The sequence below is a fragment of the Mus musculus genome, chromosome 15, assembly GCF_000001635.26.
Source record: "Mus musculus strain C57BL/6J chromosome 15, GRCm38.p6 C57BL/6J".
NCBI classification, from domain to species: Eukaryota; Metazoa; Chordata; class Mammalia; order Rodentia; family Muridae; genus Mus; species Mus musculus.
The window spans coordinates 79,943,375-79,961,840 of NC_000081.6; the positions used below are offsets into that span (position 1 = coordinate 79,943,375).

The 18,466-nt window shown below is 52.3% G+C and overlaps 1 protein-coding gene across 3 annotated transcripts in view, besides 1 other annotated feature; it reads right to left on the bottom strand.

Annotated features, from left to right (window-relative positions):
- Positions 1 to 18,466, bottom strand: part of Cbx7 (chromobox 7) — a 55,340-nt gene that overhangs the window by 27,571 nt on the left and 9,303 nt on the right. The gene's annotated exons all lie outside the window — the stretch shown is intronic.
- Positions 6,563 to 9,091: an enhancer, noted in NCBI's record as "VISTA enhancer mm570". NCBI's record gives its function as "enhancer in: other[4/5]" and the evidence as "EXISTENCE:transgenic organism evidence [ECO:0001131][PMID:17130149]".

Below are 18,466 nucleotides of genomic sequence, written 5' to 3' on the forward strand. Positions count from 1 at the left end.
CCATGCCCGCTTTCTCATGTGAGCTCTAGGGAATCAAACAAGGTGCTGAGTCCTTGAATGGCCCCAGGGACTTGACCTAATTGGAAAGTTACTTTCCTATTGCTGGGATATGACACCATGACCAAGGCAACTTATAAGAGAACTTGTTGAATTCGGCTTAGGGTCCCAGAGGGTTAAATTCTATGGCGGGAAAGCATGGTAGTGGGTTGCAGGAACAGCAGCTGAGAGCCCCATGTCTTGATCCACAAGCAGGAGGCAGAGACCACACTGGTAACTGCATGTGTTTTATGAAACAGCAAAGCCCACCCGCGTGACACACCTCCTCTGACAAGGCCACACCTCCTAATCCTTCTCCAATTGTTCCACCAACTGGGGACCAAGTATTCAAATGTATGAGCCCCTGGGGGGCCATTCTCATCCAAACCACCATACTAACAAACAAAAGCACCTCTTGGAGAAGCTGAACACTCATTCAGTATATCAGCACATCCCAGCCCACAGCTGCACAGAACACTCAAATGATCTCATTGCTAGAAGCCCGAATACTGTTCTGACCACAGGTATATCACTGTCCTGGGAGAAGAGAGGGCAAGGCATCAGGGCAAAAGGGAGCCTTGTCCTCTTTTCCTCTTGGCAGTGAACCATCGTGAAGGGGGCCCATGGGTCTGCAGTTTTCACTCAGAGAGTCACACAATGGGCGCCAGGTGACTGGCACATTGGCCCTGGCAAAGAGTAGGGGTGCAGTGGGGGATTCAGAAGGGCAGAAAGGGGTAGGCCAGGGTTTACGTTCCTCAATGAGCCCTTGCAAAACCATATTATACCTGTGTATTTAGAAATTGTATATCTATGGCAATAATGTAAAAGTACAGATTAATGCATGTAGAAATTTGACCCCAAAGTAAACTCTCCCCCAAAAAAGGATATAACCTATAAGCAAAGAAAGCGGTGGGGGGAGAGACCCTGGGTACCTGACTGCCTTTGGGTAGTTGTGCGGAGCCGCCTAGCTGGAGTCTCCTAGGATCACAGAGGACAGAGGAAAGCAGGGCCTGTACTGCAGCCCCACAGCAGAATGGAGGGAGGTGACCAGGTGGAGGGAGGGAAGGAGCTCAAGTCGGATGCTGGGTCTGAGGGTATCAGAGAGGGTTCTCCTGCCTCCCTGCCTGTCTCTCCAGCCCCCAGGGCCAGCTTCCTGGTGTGTGGCCAGTGCCCTCGTGCAGGCTGCACCTACATGGGTCCGACAGACAGCTGATGATTCCCCGCTCTGATGCCAAAACATCCACACCAGCTGCTGAGGGGCTCTGTGTTTTCATCTTACACTGGATCCCATCCTGCGTCCCCACCCCTCAGCCCCTAAGTCCCCTTCTCTTCTGCCTGGACTGTCACAAACTCAGCTTCCTGGGCCTCTGGCCCTGCCCCTTCTGTAACTAGTATCACCACCCTGTACATGTCTTGGGCCCCTCCCTTTCTGTGGCAGAGCTCAGAGTTGGGCCCCGGAGACCCTGTGTACATTTGTTGGTGAGAGGCACCTGTGTACATCACGGAACAGAGCAGCAGCAGCAGCAGCAGCAGCAGCCTCTACCCTAAAACCATTTACATCACTGCCACTGTTCCCTGGTGGAGCCACCTGGAATCCCCAACCTTTTCAGACAGAGAAGAGCGCCCAGCCTAAGGGAGCGCCCTCCTTTTCCCAGCCTTGGCCCCTCTCCTCCTCCCGTTCCTGACCTCTTCCTCTCTCTCTAACCTTTCTCAGGTATCTGGCCCTGGCAACTGAACCAGACAGGCCTGATGCCCAAGAGGTGTCCCGCCCCAACTGGCATTTCCTTCTCCTTGACCCTGTAGCTGCTGCCACCACCCTCTGCACTCACAGTCCCCAGCACATTGCCCTCCAGTCCCTGCCACCTCCACGCAGCCCTGTCTCAGTCAGGGTTTCTATTCCTGCACAAACACCATGACCAAGAAGCAAGTTGGGGAGGAACGGGTTTATTCGGCTTACACTTCCTCACTGCTGTTGACCACCATAGAGGAATGTTACTTACTGGCTTGCTTATTGTTTGTTTGTTTTCGTTTTTTTTCGAGACAGGGTTTCTCTGTATAGCCCTGGCTGTCCTGGAACTCTGTCCTGGAACTCACTTTGTGGACCAGGCTGGCCTTGAACTCAGAGATCCCCCTGCCTCTGCCTCCCAAGTGCTGGGATTAAAGGCCTGTGCCACCCTGTCCGGCTTCTTTTTTTTTTTTTTTTTTAAGATTTATTTATTTATTCTATGTAAGTACACTGTAGCTGTCTTCATACACCCCAGAAGAGGGAGTCAGATCTCATTACGGGTGACTGTGAGCCACCATGTGGTTGCTGTGATTTGAACTCAGGACCTTCGGAAGAGCAGTCGGATGCTCTTACCCGCTGAGCCATCTCATCAGCCCCCCTGTCCGGCTTCTTAGCTTGCTTTCTTATAGAACCGGAGACTACCAGCCCACAAGGGGCCCTCCCCCCTTGATCACTAATTGAGAAAATGCCTTATAGCTGGATCTCATGGAGGCATTTTCTCACCTGAAACTCATTTCTCTGTGATAACTCCAACCTGTGTCAAGTTGACACAAAACCAGCCAGTACCCTCCACCCTGGTGTTCAGCCTGAGGCTGGTCTTCAAGAAGGCGTAGGGGGAAGAGGGCATATGGGGAACTACACTGTTTTCAGAGGTGAGGGCCAGACTCCCTACCCCCACTCCCGGTTGGAAAACCACAGTAAATATCTTCAGTAAAAAGCAAGGTCCTGGGAACAAGGCAGATGCCCACAGTGCCTCCCTGGGCAGCACAACTCACACTGACCACCAGGTGGCGCTAAGTTCCCAAGTTCTGGCAGACCTACAGGCTCCACAGCTGGATAAGGCTGGAGCTGGAAATCACCAGAACTTGCCAGAATGCAGCGGTAACACAGAAGGTGGGTGGGTCCTCCCTGTCTCCTCTGGCCCTCTAGGTGTTTTCCTGTCAGTCACTAGTGGACTCTACACCTTCCAAGCTGCAGGTCAGCTCTTCCCCAAGGGAGAGAGGCCGTGAATAAAGCAATGTCGGAAGAAAACAGCAGAACTGGATTCACCCCCTCCCCACTATGCCCTCAGCACTTGCTAAAGGCAGGTTTATGTAGGAACTGCTCTTAGTCCTATTTCACAGGCGAGAGAGCTGAGGCACGGAGAGGCTGCAGAGCTTAGCCCATGCACTTTGAGCTCTCTGGCTCCCCAGGAGAGATAGCCTATTGACAGTCTCTTTTTGCAGGTGACTTGAGGTCCAGAGACTAAGTGTCTTTCTCTTTCCTCCTCCTCCGCTTTTTAAGTTTTATTTCGAGACAGGACTTCTCTGTGGAGCATTGGCTGTCTTTGAACTCACTCTGTAGACCAGGCTGGCCCTGAAAACACAGAGATCTGCCTTCTTCTGCCTCCCTGCACTGCTAGCCCTGAAAGATGGGACACTGTGAAGTACCAGAGTTATAGTCATCTCACCACACAGATGAAGGAACTCAGTCCCAGAGAGGGGAATCATTTATCCCTGGGTGGTGCAGAGGCGAGAGAGCGCGTGCCCGCGCATGTTCAGCAAGAAGGTGCAGTGCTCAAAGACTGCCAGAAGAGGGCATCGGATCCCCTAAAACTGGAGTTAGAAACATCTGTGTGCCCCCATGTGTGTACTGGGAACCAAAACTGCTCTGTAAGAGCAGCCAGTTGTTCTTTTGGCTGCGAGCCTCTCCTTTAACAGCTGAGCCATCTCTCTAGCACCCCCCCCTTTTTAACGTGGGGTGGGCACAACTACACACGTGTGAAAGTAAGACAACCACATTCACAGGTCAGTTTTCCCCTTCTGTTATTTGGGTCTTTGGGATTGAACTCAGTCAGGCCGGAAGGTGAATGAGTGTCTCTACCTGTCACAGAACCATGTCGCCAGCCCTGTGATGTTTCTTTCTGTCCCTAACCATCCCAGGAGCCTTGTGGCCCTCCTCACACAGCCGTCTGCCTTCCCTTTCCTGCTCCAAAGCCATCCTAGCCTTCTCTATAAACCTGCTCACAGCCCATGAGGGGCTGGGATATGTGTGATGGCCTCTTGCTTGTCAGTTTGACTACATCTAGAATGAACTAAACCCCAAGGGCTGTGAGGAATTTTTGTTTGTTTGTTTTTGTTTTTCGAGACAGGGTTTCTCTGTATAGCCCTTGCTGTCCTGGAACTCACTTTGTAGACCTTGAACTCAGAAATCCGCCTGCCTCTGCCTCCCGAGTGCTGGGATTATTTGGCTTATTTTGGATTTTTTAAAAAAACATTTATATGAGTACACTGTAGCTGTCTTCAGACACACAAGCCACTATGTGGTTGCTGGGAATTGAACTCAGGACCTCTGGAAGAGCAGCCGGTGCTCTTAATGGCTGAGCCATCTCTCCAGCCCCTCATTCTGGATCTTTTGAGGTCAGAAGATCTGGGCCACGCCCTCTGCTGGCAACCTATATAAATATGAGCAAAGACTGAAGCTTGCTCTCTGTGCCTGCTTGCCCTCACTCTCGCTGGCAGGTCTGTTCTTTCGCTGACATTAGAGCTGCCTCCTTCAGGCTTCCAGCATACACTGAAGTCCAGCTGAGACACCAGCTTCCAGGATTGATCAGCTGCCGGCACATTCTTGAACTTTCCACTGGTAGACAGCCATTTTGGGGCCACACAGCTGACCGTAGTGTGTAAACCATCTTAATTGTCCTTCTATCTGTCCACTCTATTCCGATCCTTTAGGGAACCTGACCGACAGGTATGGGATGTCAGATTCTTACTTGTAATTGTCCCTAGGACAAGCTGGGGCGGGACCAGAGGACAAGGTGGGAGGCCATTCCTCTCAGTAAACCCACTGAAAAGATTCCATTCGAGACCCAGGGTCTAGGTCTGGGTTATAAAAATTCATCTCTGATGCTGCTGCCACCTCCTTACCACTCCCACCCCCGCCCTCCACCCATACACTGAACCCTGGCCTCTGCTGCCTGCCCTGAGGGGCATCCTGTGGTTGCTTAGAAACCTTCTTTTCTGTTTCAGCCTTGGCCTCTTCCTCCTGGGCTGCTGGGCCACCTTCTCCCTCTACCTCTCTCTTCCACCTGGATGGCTAGGTCATTCCTCGATCTCACCTGTGTGTACCAAGGGTTTAGCACCGAGCCAGCTCTGTGTTGTGAGATGGTTCAAATCTAGTTCTATCATTCTATGCTGTGCTGCCTCCTACAAATTCTTCAACCTCTCTGAGCTTTGTTTTTCACTTGCAAAGGGATTGTAGTGAGAATCTGCACACCAATATGCACAAAACAAGCGAGCAAACAGTATGAGGTGGCTATCCAGTGAAGGTGACTGAGCACTCTAATGTATGCCTTTTAAAAATCTGTATATATACATGTATATGTACTTATTGTTGTTTTGGTTTGGTTTGTTTCCTGACAGGGCCTTACTATGTAGCCCTGGCTGTCCTGGAACTCACTCTGTAGACCAGGCTAGCCTCAAACTTTAGAGATCTGCCTGCCTCTGCCTCCCAAGTGCTGGGGTTAAAGACTTACTACCACTCCTGGCTATTTATTTTTTATTTTTAATTAAAAGAAAAGAAGTCAGCAGACTCCCTGTCCTCCTATTCTTTCCTCTACCCTGATGTGTCCAGAGGGATCACCGAAAAACAACCCGACCCATTTACACACATCACCACCTGCTCAAAAGCCACCTGTGAGCCAGGCACACGCCTGCCATCCCAGCACTCAGGAAGGAGAAGCAAGTGGATCTCTGTGAGTTCAAGGCCAGCATGGTCTACATAGATAATTCCAGGCTAGCCAGTAACATTGTGAGACCCCGTAGGAAAAGAGGAAGAGAGAGAGAGAGAGAGAGAGAGAGAGAGAGAGAGAGTGAGAGAGAGAGAGAGAGAGAGAGAAGCCACCAAGGACTCCCTGGTATCTGGGCATTCAGGTCCCACTCTTTACCAGTGCCTCTCAGGCCCTTCCTCTAGCTCTTCCCTGGGTCGTTTCTCCTTTAATTTAGTCTCCACTGCAATCCTGTGGGTCCGGGTCTCTCCCAGGACAACCAGGGTTTCCTTTCCAGCGCCTGAGCTCATGTTGTACACGAGTCGAACAAATACACTTTTGTTGCCCAAACAAAATGCCTGTGTGTTACTTTTGGTCTCTTTTCTGCAGTGCCTCTTGTCTAAGCATGCCTGCCACTCTCCAGCCTGGCTCTGAACAGCCTCCCGTTGCTGATCATTGGCAGGGACGTTGGACCCACCTCAGGTGCCTGCTGGTGCCTCATCTCAGGGGGCGCCTTGAATATCATGTGTCCAGAGTCTAGCTTGGCTATCGTTCCAAGGTCATTCACACCCCTCAGTTCCTAAGAGGGGCATTGAGTGGATTTGCTAATGGCAGCCTTGCTTGCCCAGGGCCTACTCCATTTCCTAGGCTTCCCATGGTTCCTCGGAATTGCAGGCTGTCCTCCAGGCCACATCACAGAGCTAGGGGAGATCCTACCATCAGAGAGAGTCATGGGAGACAGGGAGGAAGACAGGTGTGAGCATGCCTCTATAAGGCCCCACCAAGTCTTTCCAGCTCCAACAACTGGGCGCCTGGCCCCCGATGACGCCCTTTTACCCGTCTCTGATGCTAGTTAGTTTACGCTGAACCGACTCCGGCCTCCAGGGAAGTCAATTTATGCGCTAACTCATTCCTCAAACATCTGCACCTCCTGCGCTGTACCAGCTCACTGAGGTGCGCTGGGAAGATACTGAGGATGCTGAGGATATTATGATGAGAGACCGAAAAAAAAGTCTCAAGACAACGTCACTCGCACTGATTTCACACCAGGGCCGTTGGTCGGTCTGAGAGCACCCACTGGCTGAGATCTTCTCCACTGAGCTGGGTGCCCCTTCTGCAAAGTGGAACAGGGCTGGTCGTGCCCAGGGCCTGCCAGTGCTGCACCTGAGGCAGCAGGGGGAGCCACCGGTAAGGACTCCCGTGCCCCAAGGAGCCTCTTCTGAGAAGGAAATATTATTTAACCTACATTGTGTGGGCGGGAAAACACGGGGTCCTTGGAGCCTAGCCAGCCCCTGTCTTCAGGCTGTTTGGCTTTGTTTGTTTTTTTGGCCTCTTTTTTTTTTTTTCCTCTTTCTTTGGGCTAATTGTTCTCATTAAATCTTTTTGTCCTGTTTTGTTTTTTACGGGCTGACAATGCTGCCCAGCGCTCAGCGCAGCTTCCTGTGTTTCTGCCCAGTGCAGACCTCGTTTCCTGTTGTGAGCAGTCGTCATGGCAACTGGAGCCCTCGGTGGGCTCCACGGGGGGCCGACAGGGGGGCAACAGGAGTGACATCACTCGGTGGGAAGGCAAGGGGCTGGGGTCCGTCAAAGAGGGCTGCTGGAGGCCGCCTGCGGGCAATTGCTGTGGGGTGACTCAGCCTCGAGACAGGGCAGAATGCCTCGCATTCTTTCGGGAGGTAAGCAAGGTCAGGCAGCTAGGCTGGGATCCTGTTTACCTGACCCTAGCCCCCCCCCCCCGGGGGACCCAGAGCCAGTGCCGTGCTCACTAGGACAGAACCCCCAGAGCTCAGACGCTGAGCCTGGAGTGGAGGAGGGGCGGGATCCAGACTCCCAGACCAGTCTGAGACCAGCTTCAGGTCACTGCTCCACCAGGTGACAGCTGTCACTCTGAACAAATCACCCGGCCTCCTGATTTCTGATGGAGGGATCCCATGAGAATGACTCCTTGGTCTCCAGTCAGCTGAGATGACTGGGGCCCAGGAAAGCAGGAGTCACAGAGCTCCACACTTCTCACTGCCTGTCACTTGCTCTAAGGCTGGATGAGAATGAAAAGCTGGGGACCCCACTTGAATCCCTTGGTGAGCCCCAAGTACACAGCCTAGACAAAGGAATAGAGAAAGCTAGCCTTGAAAGGCAGGGCATGCACCCTGAAAATACCAGGGCTGGGGTGTGGACAGAGCTCACCTGCTCCATTCGCATGCTCCCTGTTTCTGTGACTCCCCTCGGCCACCAACATGAGAATGGAGTCTGGACGAGCCCTCTGAGCCCATGTATGGTTCCTGACCAACCTGAATCCCACAGCCCCGGGGACCACGTAGAACAGCTTCTAGATGGGGTGCCAGGCCCTACCTAGAGTCAGACTGCCCACATTCACCTTTGGCTAGCTTCAAAACAGATCAGTTGCCAATGGGAGGTCTCATGTTGCAGGAACCAGGACAGGGCCCCAGTTATCACGGATAAATGGAGACCACCTGGCTCAGTAGCCAGCCTTAAGAACATGCTTGCTAGTCAGTGCCTTTGTAGCTTCCCAAGCTACCAATTCACCTTCTATTGCACCACACAGGGTCCCATTCTTTAGTTCTGGCTGTCCTGGAACTCTGAAGACCAGGATGGCTTTGAACTCTGAGATCCTTCTGGGATTAAAGGCATGTTATCCGCCCCCCAGCCCCCCACCCCATGCTTGGAGAAGTTTACAACTTCCTGGGTTGCTATGAGATGAAGCATCTAGCACATAGTAGGCCCACACAGATGCCCACTGCCCTAGCATCACCTACCCAGCAGTGCTGGAGACCCTGACTCTGGGTGCCCATCCCAATTTATCCGTACAAATACAGTGAGAGGCAGCGCGGCCAGCTACCCCGCGGTTTTCCCATAAAGGGACCGGGTTTCCCTGGATAGGAAATATCCTGTTCTGGCTGGAGGGGGGAGGAAGAGGAGCGGGAAGGACACAGCCGCCTACATTCCTGGCATTCTTGGCAGCTGTCGTGTCCAGCTGCCTGGCTGTGACTGGGGGCACTGGCCCGGTGCCAGGCCAGCCTGGCCCCACAGAGCCGGATTCCTCTTTGGGTGCCCTTGGACTTGGGGGTAACAGGGGGATCCCTCTTGTTTTCAACCCTCCACTCAATTCAAAAAGCTGAAATCCAGTGCCAGAAGTTGGGATGTGTGTGTGGGGGGGTGGGTGAGGGTCTGAGGACAGCTGTTGAACAAGGAGGGACTTCTATTTCCAGTCCTTGCCCAACTAATGGTGGCCCTAGGAGGTGCAGCAGAGCAGCCAGGGCACAGTTGGAAAAGCAGAGGGACCTCCTTGACTCTCTGGCGGCCGAATGATGGGCTCTGAATGCCCATCACCGAACACTGTAAGATGGCTAAGACACTGTCATAGACTCCTAGAGGAGCCCCTCCCTAATCAAGGGCAGGAAGCCAGCCCTTCCCCACACAGGGCTGGCATCGTGCCTTACAGTGGTGTCCCTTTTTGATTTACTTATTCTGAGACAGCCTTGCTGGGCAGTACAGGCTGGCCTTGAACTCTTGGTCCTCCTGTCCTGGCTTCCTGAGTACCAGAATTACACACACGCACCCCACCCCGCCTGCCCAACTTTATCTAGTTACTGAGAGGGTCAGCTCTGGCCTGATACTCGGGGAGGAGGCTCTGGAATCAGCCCCCCGGGAGCACCTCAGGGGGTCCTGGGAGGAACTGGACTAAGATCACTAAGATCCGACAGTTAGCCAGGGCCAGCTGCCTGCAGCCTTCCGAAGAGTTGTGTTTGTTCTTTCCCATGTCCTCTGTCACCTGCCCCCATCTCAGCCCCGAGAAAGCAGTGTGGGAAGGAGTTGCTGCTGCTCCCTGGGATCTGCCTCGGGGGTACACTCTGCCAAAGCCTGAGGCTGTGCACAGGTGGCCCCAGGCACTCTCCATTCTGGGAGTGGAGAGAGGGACGCAGCAGGAGAGGCAGCTTGACATCAAGAATCAGTACCTAGACCCAGACTCCCCTGCCTGGAGACTTTTGATCCCTTTACTTTAGACTATCCTGTTTTCCTTCTCAACAGCTTATGGGGCTCTGGTGTGGGCCACATGGAGAAACCGGACTTCTCTGTGCCCAGCTAGGAAGGACCCAGGCTATCCCAACGACTGGATATCCCATTCCCACTTTACCATCATGCACCTGGGGCTCTGGGACTGATAGTCCTGCTCTACTGTCTGTGGTGCCAGGTTTCTGGATTTAAGTCTTTGGTTCTCTGGCTACCCGTCTACCTACACACACCCTTGAGAATATTCAGAAGACGGAGCCCCACTTTGTCACCTGTCCTGGCCTCAAGCCAGAGTGGCACATCTGCTCTCAATAACCACCCCCCATCTCCATTTTGTCTGTCCCAGAAAGTTCAGTCACTGTCAAAGCCATCCCTCCACCTTCCCCTGGTGCCTCTCGGCCGCCTGTCCTGTCTGTCTGGCCCTCTATCTGTCTGTCTGAGAGACAGTAGGAGGAAAAGCCTGGAGCCTCACCCTGCTGGATGCACGTGTCCAGTGCATTGTTCTCTCTCCTTGGGGAAATGTCAGTTGCAAAGCTTGGGAGTCACGGGGCGTGTGCTGGGAGTCCCTGAGGGCTGGGGATACACGTTTGGAAATGTATTTATAGAGGACAGGGTCAGAATAGAGTGAGGATGCTTGCTGGAATACATCATGATAAAAAAAATACAACAGAACTGGGCGTGGTGACGTGTATAACACTCGGGAGGCAGAGGCAGGGGCATTGTCTTATAGTCACTATAGTACGTTACAAAACCTTGTGACACTGTCGCACCTGTAGTCACAGCACTCTTCCAGAGAACGCACTTGGATTCAATTCCCAGCATCTACATGGGGCCTAACTCAAGTTCTGGGGGACCTGACACCCTCTCCTGGCCTCTGTCAGCACCAGGCACACCATACATGCAGACAAAACATACCTGCTGTAAAAGCCCAAGGGACGTGAAGTCCATTGTGACATTTCGTCTCCTGGAAAGGCCAGGAAAGCGGCAGCCATGAACTCTCTACAAGGCTCAGGGATACGACCAGAAAAAGGAAGACAGCGAGGGACATGCTAGTGTGGAAGGGGAGATCTCACAGGACCCCAGCAAAGTCCTATGAGCAACCAAGGAATGTGAGGGTGGGAGAATATATTCTTCCCCAGGGAAGAGGCTTCCAATTGAATACCTAATACCAAGCAGCCAGCCCTGAAATCATATAATACAAGTAACATTATACGAACTAAGCAGACTGTATTACTGCATTTTGAAATATGTATATGTATATGTATGTATATATATATATATACACACATATATGTATACATATATATGTATGTATACATATATATGTATATATATAATATATACACATACATGCATATGTTTGTGACAAACATCAAAGGAAGAAAGCCAGAGGCCGTGAATTTGAGAAAGAATGTGTTAGAGGAAGGCCTAAAGGAGAAAAGAAAAAGGGGGAATTGATGCGAATATATATCACAATTCCTTTGTAAAATATTTTTTTATTTATTTTTATGTGCATTGGTGTTTTGCTTGCATATCTGTCTGTCTGTCTTGTCTGTCTTTAAGGGTGTTAAGTCCCCTGAGCTAGAGTTACAGACAGTTGTGAGCTACCTACCGCGTGGGGGCTGGAAATTAAACCTAGTGCTCTTGATGGGTGAGCCATCTCTTCAGCCTCATGTAATTGTATTTTAATCTAAAAATAATGTAGCAGGGTGGTGGCGCACGCGCTTTAAGCCCAGCACTCAGGAGGCAGAGGCAGGCGGATCTCTTCCGAGAAGCAGGCCAGCTTAGCCTACTATCCAGGACAGCTTCTAGTTCCAGTCCCAGGACAGCTAGGACTACATAGAGAATCAACAGGGCTGAGGCAAGAGGATCAGGAGTTCGGGGTCAGCCTTAGCTACCTAGTAATTTTTAAGGCCAGTCTGGGCTACATGAAACACTGTGGGACCACGAAAGGCAGTCTGTGTTCTGGTAGAGCGAGGTTTACTCCAGAGACCCAGTAGAAAATCCTACAAGAAACGGAGTAGTGAGCTACACCCTGCTCCCCCCCACCCCCACCCCCAGACACAAATGCCTGACACCACGAGCCCTCAACTCCATCATTCTGTGGCCATCAGTCATGAAGGCTGTCCAGACTCCACCCCCACAGTTACCCTGCAACAGCTAGATAGTCCAGCCCACTATAAAAGGGGCTGCTTGGCCCCTCTCTCCTTGTCTCTCTCTCTTACTCTTAGCCCTCCTTCTTCCCCCCTCTCTCCATATAGCCATGGCTGGCCTCTACTTCTCTTCTCTTCTCTTCTCTTCTCTTCTCTTCTCTTCTCTTCTCTTCTCTTCTCTTCTCTTCTCTTCTCTCTCTCTCTCTCTCTCTGTTTTCTACAATAACGCTCTAAAACCATGGACATTAAGACTGGCCGTGCTAGAACAGTGGTATAGGCCTTCCCCTAAAGAGCCCTGCGTCTTACTTCCTGCCAGGGGCCCTTCCTGCACTCTAGCCATGGCCGCCAGCCACCCCAAGCCGCCCACAGATCTAGCAGCCTGAGCTAGACAGACCCTCACCTGAGTGGGAACCACCCAGAGCCTTCTCCCCCTGCCCCTTTTCCCTTCGGCCCCGGGGCAGACCAAGTCGCTCCTTCCGTCCCCACCCGTTCTCAGCTCTTCCGCAGTGTCCAGTGATGTCCTGTGATACCCAAGACCTAGAACCTGTCGTCCCTGGCTTCCATGAGGTTCAGGGATCCCAGACTGCTTCCTCTCCACCACCCCCACTCCCTGCTGACTGGGGTTCCATGGCTTCCCACAGGCAGACGCTCACTCGGGCAGCATGGAGAGTGCAAGGCAGTCCCCGGTGTCTGCCCGCCCAGAGCCCCAGAGCTCTGGTGGGACTCGGGTCATCTCTCCCACCCCCTTTATTTCCCCAGAATTGGCACCCCACTATCTCAAAACAAACAAAAAACAAAACAAAACAAAAAAAAACAACTTAGGCTGGAGAGATGGCTTAGTAGGTAAGAGAATATTCCTGGCTCTTGCGGAGGATCCAGGTTCAGTTCCTTGCGCCCATATGGTGAACCATAACTATCCATACATAACTCCAGTTCCAGAGATCCCACGACCTCTATTAACCTTTACAGGAACCAGTGGTGCACACATACATGCCAGCAAATCACTCACAGACATAAGTTACCAAATAAATAAAAATATTATATATAATGATACAAAATTACACCTATGCAGAAAGATGGGGTTGGGGAGGGGGACGGGCAACCAGAGCAAACAGAGGAAAATAAATCTAATAGAACAAACGAAAGAGAAACAGAACATTAAACATGACCTAAAATAATACCTAATGGAAAACAAACAGGAAAGCCAAACCAAATGTCTAATTCAACTTAGCAAACACTGCCTATACACCCGCTGTGTGCGGAGGCTCTGCAGAGCCAAGTGACACCCTGACACCCGCTGTCAGAAGAATGGGCGGTCACCAGCTACAGGCAAGCAGCCGCAGGCGGGATGTGGTTCTCCTCAGAAGAGCACCCAACAAGAGGCAAGTGAGATGAATGGGGGAACTTGAGGTGACTGGCTGGCTGGCTGGCTGGAGTCCTCACTAGCCGGGGCAGGAATGACAAGCAGGCTCCAATTCTCCAGAGGAGTCTGGAGTACTGGGTTGAGAGATGTTAGGAAGTCAAGTGGTCATTCTTTCCTTCGGAAAGAATTCAAGGACTGGGTCATTCACTCATTCACTTAACAAATATTTCTAGATACCTGTCCAGGCCCTGCATACCTCTGGTAGTGTAAGGAAAGGTCTTCCCAAGCGAGGCAGTGCTGCAGTCATTAGAGAGAAGGCGTAGACACACGAGTGAGCGACGGATGAGGTGGGGTAGGGGTGGGGAGGCCGCCAAGAGGTGGGTTGGTTTCACTGATGGTTATTCAAGGGAACCTGGAGGGGACACACTGGGTAGCGCTCTAGAGAGACACAGCCCAGGTAAGGGCAGGGCAAGACACTGTTAGCCCTTGGTGTTGACAGGGGGGTGGGGGTGGGGGGGCATCGGAGGCTAGTGTGGGGCTTCGTGTAAGCCAAGAGGAACCAGGGCTTTGAAGACAGCCTGAGAGACAGACAGGGCCCATGTGATGAAACAGAGGGATGATGTGAAAGTCAAGGCCAGTCCAGAGGCTTGGGAGCTCCAGGCAATAGAATGGGGCCAGCTTGAAAGGGGCAGGTTTGGAATGGGGTCAGGAAGGAGTAGGCACCGAGGGCAGGCAGGATGAGGGTGACGTAAGGGATGGTAAGCCCTAGTCACCTGCCAGAAGTTATGGAGTAAGACACCAAATACCCAAGTTGAGGTCCCAACCAGGACACACCTGGGCAGCATTGGCCTGTGAATGGCCAAGTACCCTATGGCACAGTCCGAGTTCACCTTCGCAATGCGTGCAGAGAAAATGCCCGAGGCTAGCTCAGACCTGGTGCGCTAAAAATCTAGAGCCGAAGAGCGGCCAGAGAGGGGCCCAAGGGAGCAGCTGGGGAGGTGGATTCCCAACAGTACCAGGCTGGAGTCACAGTGCAGTGCACTCTACTGCCTGGGGGTGCAGGCAGGTAGCAAGAGGGTTCCTAAAGAGCAGTGACTAGAGAATGGGAGGTTCTGAAAAAGAGCAGGAGAGAGGAACTCAGAGGTAACACAGCTCCTGAGAAAGATGTGCTACACGCAGGGCAGCTATGCAGCCCTGAAAGCCAGGAAGAGATGAAGCAGCCCACACCTGGCCCCTTAGCCCTTCCCCTGCCACCATCCCCTAGAAGGAACGGCTTGTACCGGGCACTATAGGTAACTGGGAGTCATAGAAGGTGGCTTACTCAAGGCTATTACAGGCTGTGAGCATGCTAACCCACTCTAGGAGTACAGGATGTAACCTCAGGTGAGCTCCGGTATGGACAGGACAGGAGCATTCCCTGAAAGCCAGGCCAAAATCTGAGGTCTAGGGACTTATATATAGCCAGCCAACGGACTGGGAAACAACCACGGTGTTCCCATCTGGAAAATGCAGGCCAAGGGCTCAGATCTCTAAGAAGCTTGGTGGTTTAGAGCCTGAAGATGGGAAATAGACACTCACGGTACATTTCACCGGCATGGCCTGTAGTCAGGACTGAGTGGTATCCTCCTGCTGCTGCTCCTTCTATGCAGTCTCAGGGTGGCCACCCGTTAGGTCTGAGTCCTTCATGTTTGGTAGACACAGGGAAAATCTGCTTGTCAGAGTGCAGATAGAGATCTTTGCTTTGATTGGCCAGGCATGGGTCATGTGTGTGTCCACCCATGAGCTACATAGTGGCCAAAGGATAGTAAGATAGTAATTGGCCTAAGCCAATTCCAAGGTTCCTTCTTGGAGTCGGATGGCATCTGCTAGACAGGAATCCTCTTAAAAGGGAGGGGAGGGAGATGATGCAGGCAAAGCCATGCCACGTGACAGTCTGTGGCTTCCAGACACCAGGCAAAGACTCAAGACATGTCCATAGTTAGTTTTATCCCCCAGAGCCAACTAGATTCTGTGGTCTATGTGACAGGAAGTGTTTGAACACCAGAAAGAAGGGATCTCCCGTCAGGGTTAATTCCAGCTAGCAGAGCCAGCTGCTCTTCTGTGCCTTCCTCCCCACAGCCATCCTCGTCTGCACCCTCCTCCCCACAGCCATTCTCCGTGGGAGCCTCGGGCCTGCCTGGATCATTTGGGTGCAGCTGCCTATTGAATGAGCTGAGAAAAACCCCATCTGAAAAGGCCAGGGTGGGGAAGTGACCTAACTCTCCCCTAACACCACATCCAACCAACAACAAGCAAACCAAACCAAACCAAAACAAAACAAAGGGGACAAAAAAGGGTGTACTCAGGTGCCAGGAGAGACACCCCAGCTCTTAGAAGTGGAAGGAGCTCTGCCTGGGTAGGTAGGCAGGGAGGAAGGAAAGAGACTGCCCCAGCATGGGATAATAGGCCAGAGTATAAACCCTAGCTTAATCTCTCCCTTTCATGGGTACAGTGGCCCCTGCCTCTAATCTTAGCCAGGGCTGCCCAGTAAAACCCTGTCTCAAAAAAATAAAACACAGCTGGCTCTGGTGGTGGCGGTACACATGGTAAGATTTTCTGAAGGGGATGGTGGCAGGGGAATCACAAGTTCAAGGCCACCCTGCCCTACACATTTTGCCCGTTATCAGTGGTGCATGCCTTTAGTCCCAGCGCTTGGGAAGGAGAGGAAGGCGAAGCTCAGAGTTCGAGGCCAGTCTGGGTCCAAAGAGCAAGTACACAAAGAAACCCTGTCTTGAAAAGAAAGAAAGAAAGAGCGAGCTGGGCGTGGTGGCAAACGCCTTTAATCCCAGCACTTGGGAGGCAGAGGCAGGCAGATTTCTGAGTTCAAGGCCAGCCTGGTCTACAAAGTGAATTCCAGGACAGCCAGGGCTACACAGAGAAACCCTGTCTCGAAAAAACACAAACAAAAAAACACAAACAAAAAAAACAAAAAGAAAGAAAGAAAGAAAGAAAGAAAGAAAGAAAGAAAGAAAGAAAGAGAAAATACAAAGTCCTCCTCCTCTCCAGGACTGAGCCAGGCCCATCCCTACATGAAGATGTGTGAGGCTACAGCCACCATCTCTTGGAAGTTGGAGGTCTTTAAACCCCACCCCTTCCAGTTCCCTCCCTAATAAATCCTGCTCCCACCAGCTTTCCTGAACTTGGGGAAATCGGTATCGGTGGGACTGTGATAGGCAGCCCATTTTGGTTGAATGGTGCTTATTCCAGTGACCCAGTAGAAAACTCTACAAGGGACAGAAAGGCACGTTCCCAGAACCAGGTGCCTGACACCACAGAGCCCCCAACTCCATAATTCTGTTACTATAAGTCAGGCAGACAATGTCCCAAGCTTCTGGTACTCTGGCTAGACTCCACCCACACAGTTACCTGACTATAGCCAGGTATGCTCCCCCTCATAGTTACCTGGCAACAGCAAGATAGCCCAGCCCACTATAAAAGGGGCTGCTTGGCCCCTCCTTGCTCTCTTTAAGCCCTCACCTTTCTTACTCTCTAACCCTCCTTCTCTCACTCCCTTCCCCCATCTCTCCACATTGCCATGGCCGGCCTCTGTCCCCCTCTCTCCCAGCCCTCTCTTCCCTTCAGCCCCGGGACTAATAAGCCACCGGGGACCCCATTTTGTTCTCAGCTCCTCCGCTGTATCCAGCGTGAGATGCCCTAGGCTGAGAACCTGGTACCTAGGGCTGCCCCTTGTCCACCACCCACAGAGTGGGGTCCATGGCTTCCCATAGCCAGACAACCAACTGGGCCGCATGGAAAGCCTGCGGCAGTCCTCCCGAGTCCACCCACCTGCCCAGAGCACGGGAACTCTGGTGGGACGTGGGTTCTCTCCACTCCCCTCTTTCCCCTACACCCACGGTCCCGCAGGTATCTTCATTCACAAAGGGAAGAAAGGAAGGAAGGAAGGAAGGAAGGAAGGAAGGAAGGAAGGAAGGAAGGAAGGAAGGGGACTCTCCTAGGTGCCGTTTACCCTGACTCCCACCCCTGCTCCATCCAACCCGTGCAAGAGTGGAGGACTCTGATCTGTAGAGCAGAGAGGGTGTTGCTCAGAGTGAATGGGCCCGTGCAGCGTGGAAAATTGGGTGTGTGGTTGTGTGCAGGAGGGAAGCTCAGCTCAGGCAGAGGGATCTGAGCGGCAGGCTGGAGAGCCAGCTGTGCCACGGATAAAACTGTCAGCAGGGCTGCGGATGCAGCTCAGCTCGGTGAGTATCGTCTGGCATCCTGGAAGCCCTGGTTTGATCCCCAACACGGCATAAACCCTGAAGCAGCCCCGGAAACACACAATTGAACCATGTCCCAAAAGCACAGGGTGTGGTATCACTGTGAGGAGTGTTTGTCAAAACCTTAACAGAGGGCTGGCAAAATGACTCTGTGGGGAAAGGAGATTGCCACATTGGACTGGATTTGATGCTTGGAACCTTTGTCGGGGTAGAGAGAGAACACAGATTCTACATACACATCATATACCACCACCACAACAACAACAATATTCCATAATATCTTAATCCAGGTGCCCTGGGAGGTACTTGGATCTTCTTGTTGACATTGTCCCTGTGGCTCTCCAGGACCAGATTCTCACCGGCCTGTCTCCACACTTGTCCAGCCGGACCTTATTCCACAAAGGCTGGGCTCAAAGGGGCAAGGAAACTGTAGACAGGGGGGTCATTGTCTAGCCTAGTCAAGTCCAGATCCCCAGCTGCCAACCCATCTGCGCCACAAGGTCTTCTTGAGACCAGCCTGCTGTGTGTGGGGACATTTGTGTCCCGGTTGCCCTGGGAGACTCAGATTCTCCACTGAGTTCTCTCTGAAGTGTCCTGATGGTGACCCCAGAGCATCTCTGACCAGCAGGCCTGGGAAGGGCCCGGAGGGACAAAGCCACTTTTGGCTGCAGGGGCGGCTGCTGGCTGAATGTTCGTCAGTTCACTGGCCTGGCTGCCCCCAGTGGCACCGTTGTGCATCTTGTTTCTTGTCCTGACAGGCATGGCAGAGCAGATGTTTCTCATCAATTCTGACTGAAGTATCTCTTGACTCCCACTCCTACTGTCTACCCCATGGCACTGTTCTGTCACCTCCAATGGCTCTGCCACAGTCTGTCCTGC